Source organism: Oncorhynchus keta, chromosome 16 (assembly GCF_023373465.1).
Source record: "Oncorhynchus keta strain PuntledgeMale-10-30-2019 chromosome 16, Oket_V2, whole genome shotgun sequence".
NCBI classification, from domain to species: domain Eukaryota; kingdom Metazoa; phylum Chordata; class Actinopteri; order Salmoniformes; family Salmonidae; genus Oncorhynchus; species Oncorhynchus keta.
This window is the reverse complement of record NC_068436.1, coordinates 3,358,842-3,364,841: the sequence shown is the minus strand read 5'-3', so window position 1 is coordinate 3,364,841 and position 6,000 is coordinate 3,358,842. Positions and strand designations below refer to the sequence as shown.

Genomic DNA, 6,000 nt, shown 5'->3' with positions numbered 1-6,000 from the left:
AAAATATACAGTATATAGTATATATAATGAGCTCCAAAAGTTTTCGGACAGTGACAACTTTGTTGTTGTTTTGGCTCTGGACTCCAGCTCTTTGGATTTTAAATGATACAATAACGATGAGGTGAAAGTACAGACTGTCAGCTTTCATTTGAATGTATTTACATCCATTTTGGGTTTAGAATTTACAGCACTTTTTTCTTTTTTACATAGTTCCTTCATTTTAAGAGACCTAAAACATATTCAGCTATGTGTATTAAAGTAGTCAAAAGTTTGGTATTTGGTCTTATATTCCTAGCACACAATGACTACATCAAGATTGTGACCCAAGACATTTGTTGGATGCGTTTGCTGTTTTTTATTTTTCCTTTAAAATTAACTGGGCAAGTCAGTTAAGAACAAATTCTTATTTTCAGTGACGGCCTAGGAACAGTGACGGCCTAGGAACAGTGACGGCCTAGGAACAGTGACGGCCTAGGAACAGTGACGGCCTAGGAACAGTGACGGCCTAGGAACAGTGACGGCCTAGGAACAGTGACGGCCTAGGAACAGTGACTGCCTAGGAACAGTGACGGCCTAGGAACAGTGACGGCCTAGGAACAGTGACGGCCTAGGAACAGTGACGGCCTAGGAACAGTGACGGCCTAGGAACAGTGACGGCCTAGGAACAGTGACGGCCTAGGAACAGTGACTGCCTAGGAACAGTGACGGCCTAGGAACAGTGACGGCCTAGGAACAGTGACGGCCTAGGAACAGTGACGGCCTAGGAACAGTGACTGCCTAGGAACAGTGACGGCCTAGGAACAGTGACGGCCTAGGAACAGTGACGGCCTAGGAACAGTGACGGCCTAGGAACAGTGACGGCCTAGGAACAGTGACGGCCTAGGAACAGTGACTCCCTAGGAACAGTGACGGCCTAGGAACAGTGACTCCCTAGGAACAGTGACGGCCTAGGAACAGTGGGTTAACTGCCTGTTCAGTGGCAGAACGGCAGATATGTACCTTGTCGGCTCAGGGATTTGATCTTGCAACCTTTACAGTTACTAGCCCAACGCTCTAACCACTGGGTTACACTGCCTGTTTTTATTGGTTGTGTTTGTGGCCAATAGAAATGAATGGTAAATAATGCATTGTGTCATTTTGTCGTGACTTTTATTGTCAATAAGAATAGAATATGTTTCTAAACACCTCTACATTCATGTGGATGCTACCATGATTACGGATCGTCCTGAATGGATCGTGAAAAATAATGTTAGATGCACAAATATCATACCCCCAAAACTTGGTAACCTTGGTAACCTCTCACCATTACAATATATATATATATATATATATATACATTGGATATTTTTGTGAAAACATAGGTGAGCAGTTTACTTATGTGTGTGTATGTGTGTGTTTCAGCAGGTGTGCGTTGTGCGCACGTGTTTTTCTGTGTCTACACACTACACAATGTTTACCCCTCTTCTTTTCCCTGTTTCTTAATCTTCTGTCTAATCCACACTGCTCCGGGGCAGCCACGTTTCATAAGATTTAGCAGTAGACGCAATTTGGGGAACTGGAAAATGGGTCATTCTATCCTTTTGGGTTTCAGGGGGATTTGAATAACAAACAAACAAAAAAAACACAACGAATTTAAAAAGCTCCAAATAGCTCCACACTCTCACCAAATATTCTCGGATTCCTCAGATACGTGCTACGAGGTTCAATTGGTTGGCTACTCTCGAATACAGTACATTAGCACACGCATGCGTGCTCTTATGCGCGTACGCACACATACACACACACACACAGACACAGACACACAGACACAGACACACACACACGCATGCACGCACGCACGCACGCACGCACACACACACACACACACACACACACACACACACACACACACACACACACACAGACAGATGTATGATCTTAATTTGATTACTCTTTTGTTGCTGAAAATGTGCCTGTGCAAACTTGTGGTATATTTGAGTTTGAAAGTTTTTCATTTTGACATTGAAATTTCAGACTTGCTTTTTCCTTGACGAAAAGTGTATCAACCCCTATAAAAATGTCCAATTTCCTTTTGCTGCGGGATAATTTTTCGGCCGTAGAAAACCGGCTCAAATTAAGATCCTTCATCTGTATTGGCATTTGACATGGATTCACAAACGTGACGAACGCACACACCCGCACACACGCGCATGCACACACACACACTCTTTACGTGCAGCACAGAGATGAGAGAGTAAAGAGGAGGAGATGACAAGAAACCAGTATTTGAGCTTAGCCCTTCTCCTCTCCTCTCTGAGCCAGAGCAGGGTAAACCCATCAAAGAGATGACCCTGACTTATCTTGGTCCAAAGACCATCTCCTCCGACTACCCTCCGCATTGGGCTCCCAAGTGACGCAGTGGTCTAAGACACTGCATCTCAGTGCACGAGGCGTCACTGCAGTACCTGGTTTAAATCCAGGCTACATCACAACCAGCCGTGATTGGGAGTCCCATAGGGCGGTGCACAATTGGCCCAGCGTCGTCTGGGTTTGGCTGGGTAGGCAGTCATTGTAAATTAGAATTTGTCCTTTACTGACTTGCCTAGTTAAATAAAGGTTAAATAACATGAACAAATCCCTACAGCAGAAGGTGTGCGTTTTCTCTCTCCTCTCTACAGAACTCTCAGTAGTGGAACAGTGAGGAGGGTTACTCCTGTTCAGGGCTGATTGTTCCCCATCTCTCTCTGTTTCTAATCCTCTCCTCTGCCACCAAGCCCATCAGGCCAACAACCTGGAGAGGACACACACACGAACACTCTCTCTCTCTCTTCCGTCCTCTCTGAACCTAATGGCCACTTTTCAGTTCATGATTTGAGTATGAATTCATCTCTTGAACTGTTGGGATTAGAATGGCATGAACTAAATTCCCTCTCAGTGTTGATTCTCCGTGTTTCTCACACCATAGTTGCCCATTCCCAGTTGTTAGAATATTTACTGACTGCTCTTTCCATTAGTTCGCAAACACAAACATGATCCATTTAGGCCTGTGTTTAATTAAAGGGATAGTGAACCTAAATGACAAGATGACATGATGATTCCTTCCCCCATAGGCAGTCTATGGACACGGTAAGATAGCAATCCTTGCTTTGGTTTTGTTTACCTGGGTCACTGTCTCCCGTGAATGAATCACAACCCTTCAGAGTGAAGGGCCTAATGATGCTAATCACACTGACCTGGTCCCACTTGTGAGTGGCTCCTGGTGATTTTGAAGCAGCAGTGCCTCTGTGACCGTTCTCTGTCTGTTGGTCTTTGACTGCATGTGTTTCATTATTGTTTGTTGTTTGTTTACCTGTGGTTGCATTAAGGAAGGGCTGTGGGACCGAGACAAGTGCCACCCTGCTAGACAGAGCTCATGTTCTCTCTCTCTTTATCTCTGTCTCTCTGTCTCTTGCTCCTCTCACACACACACACACACGCACGCACACACACACACACGCACGCACACACACACACACACACACGCAATCTCTCTCTCTCTCACTTTGTGCCTCTCTCCTCTCTCCTCTACTCTTCTCCTCTCGCGTGGCTCATTTGAACATGAGTTGTAGTTCATTAGAAAAGTGGATTTGGCTCACTGGGGGCGCTCTGCTCCACGCACACTGCTCTGCTCCACTGTCAGACTCTCAAGCACACTCTCCTTCCCTCTCGCTCTCCCTTCCTCAGCACAAGCCTGTGTGTGTGTGCGCATGTGCACTCAGTGTTTGTGACTCATAGGACTGTGGTATGTGTGTGTGTGTGTGTGTGTGTGTGTGTGTGTGTGTGTGTGTGTGTGTGTGTGTGTGTGTGTGCGTGCGTGCGTGCGTGCGTGCGTGTGTGTGTGTGTGTGCATTTGTTTCCTCTACAATATGCGTCTTGGGTTACAATGTTTGAGAGGTGTGGATGCAGATGTAGGATCTTTTGTTGCTGAGACTGTTCCTTCATAGCAGGAAATCCAAACCTGTTGTGTTTAAAAAGGCTTCTAAAGTTTGTCATTTACACTTTAAAAGGGTCAAATGTATCAACCCGGAAACCTCCTGCAAAAAAAATCCATTCATTCGAGTATAATAATTCACATGTCCTGTTGCTGCAGGATTGTTTTCCTGCTGTAGTGAACTGGCTCAAATGAAGATCCGAAATCTGTGTTGGGGAATTGAGGGTTGCATTACATTTTGAAATGTTATATCCACATAACCACCAATAACCATTACTGCCTACTGACCGACTGCAGTTTCACAATCTTCCATCTGCAGATATGGTTAAAGATTTGTTTTCTGTCATTTGCCAAGTCGGCAAATTCAAGAGGGAAACATGTTTGCTCTACAATATGCATCTTCGCTTACAATGTTTAAGAGGTGTGGATATTGGGCGAATTAAGGGTTACGTTGCATTTGAAATGTTATATCCACACAACCATCAATAAAAAAGAACTGGCTATAACCATCGAATGGAATTTCACACTCTTCCCTCTGCAGATATTTTTCAAGATATTTCCTGTGAGTCAGCCCAAGGCAATTCAAGAGAAAATATGCTTCGCTCCTTCTTGGCTCATTCTTTTGCTGTCAACACCTGCTGTTTTGTGTGAACTATACTCCTCAGTTTTCGAATATCACAAAAGCACGGCGGTGGTTAGCCATCTTGGCAGCGAGAGAGGGAGAGAGAGAGAGAGAGAGAGAGAGAGAGAGAGAGAGGGGGGTGGGGGGGGGGGGGGGGGGGATGTATTAAGAGAGAGAAACAGACAGAGAAAGAGAGAAAGAGAATGAGAGAGACAGAGCGCATACAAAGAGTTGGCTTGGATGTCGGAACAATAATAACAAATGTGTTGTATTGAAGACATGTCAGCGTTTCAGCCATCTTGGCAGTGTGTAGCCTTCATCTGATAACAGCAAGGCACTATGTGAATACATCCAAGGACGGGGCGTTGTTTGTGACATTACAGTGGCATAATCCACTGCCAACAATGATCTACGTCACATCAGTTTCCAGCAGGACATCCTCTAGGCCTGTTCTCTGTGGGGAGAATATGTGTGTGTGTGTGTGTGTGTGTGCGTGTGTGTGTGTAACATGCAGGCTCTCTTCTCATGCACATCATAATTATTCTCTCTCGACCATGGCATAAATGATCAGCAGCTTCTGTGACAAAATACTTTGAAATTCACACCATAACCCCCAACAGGTGTCATTATCTTCCCTCTCCTACTATTGTTGTGTTCAGAGCTGAAACTGAATTATTATTGTTTAGAAAAGGTGGAGGTTGGCCGCTTGTATACTGTTGGTGTGTGTGTGTGTGTGTGTGTGTGTTGGGGGGGCAGAGACAAAATATACTGAACAAAAATATAAACACAACACGTACAGTGTTGGTCCCATGTTTCATGAGCTGAAATAAAAGATCCCAGAAATGTTCCATACGCACGAAAAGCATATTTCGCTCAAATTTGGGGCACACATTTCTTTACATCCATTTTAGTGAGCATTTCTACTTTGCCAAGATAATCCATCCTCCTGACAGGTGTGGCATATCAAGAAGCTGATTAAACAGCATTATCATGTGCACCTTGTGCTGAGGACAATAAATGGCCACTTTAAAATGTGGAGTTTTGTCACACAACACAATGCCACAGATGTCTCATGTTTTGAGGGAGTGTGCAATTGGCATGCTGACTGCAGGAATGTCCACCAGAGCAGATATGTTCATTTATCTACCATAACCTGCCTCTAATGTTGTTTTAGAGAATTTGGCTGCAAGTCCAACCGGCCTCACAACCACGTGTAACCACTCCAGCCCAGGACCTCCACATCCAGCTTCTTCACCTGCGGGACCGTCTGAGACCAGCCACGCGGACAGCTGATGAAATTGAGGATTATTGCTGTCTGTAATAAAGCCCTTTTGTAGGGAAAACCCCATTTTGATTGGCTGGGCCTGGCTTCCAAGATGGTGGCCCTGGCTCCCAGGTAGGTGGGCCTATGTCCTCTCAGGCCCACCCA

General features: G+C 45.0%; 1 protein-coding gene across 4 annotated transcripts in view; it reads left to right on the top strand.

The window, feature by feature from the left end:
• LOC118395356 (catenin alpha-2) overlaps positions 1-6,000 on the top strand; it is a 697,964-nt gene that overhangs the window by 28,943 nt on the left and 663,021 nt on the right. The gene's annotated exons all lie outside the window — the stretch shown is intronic.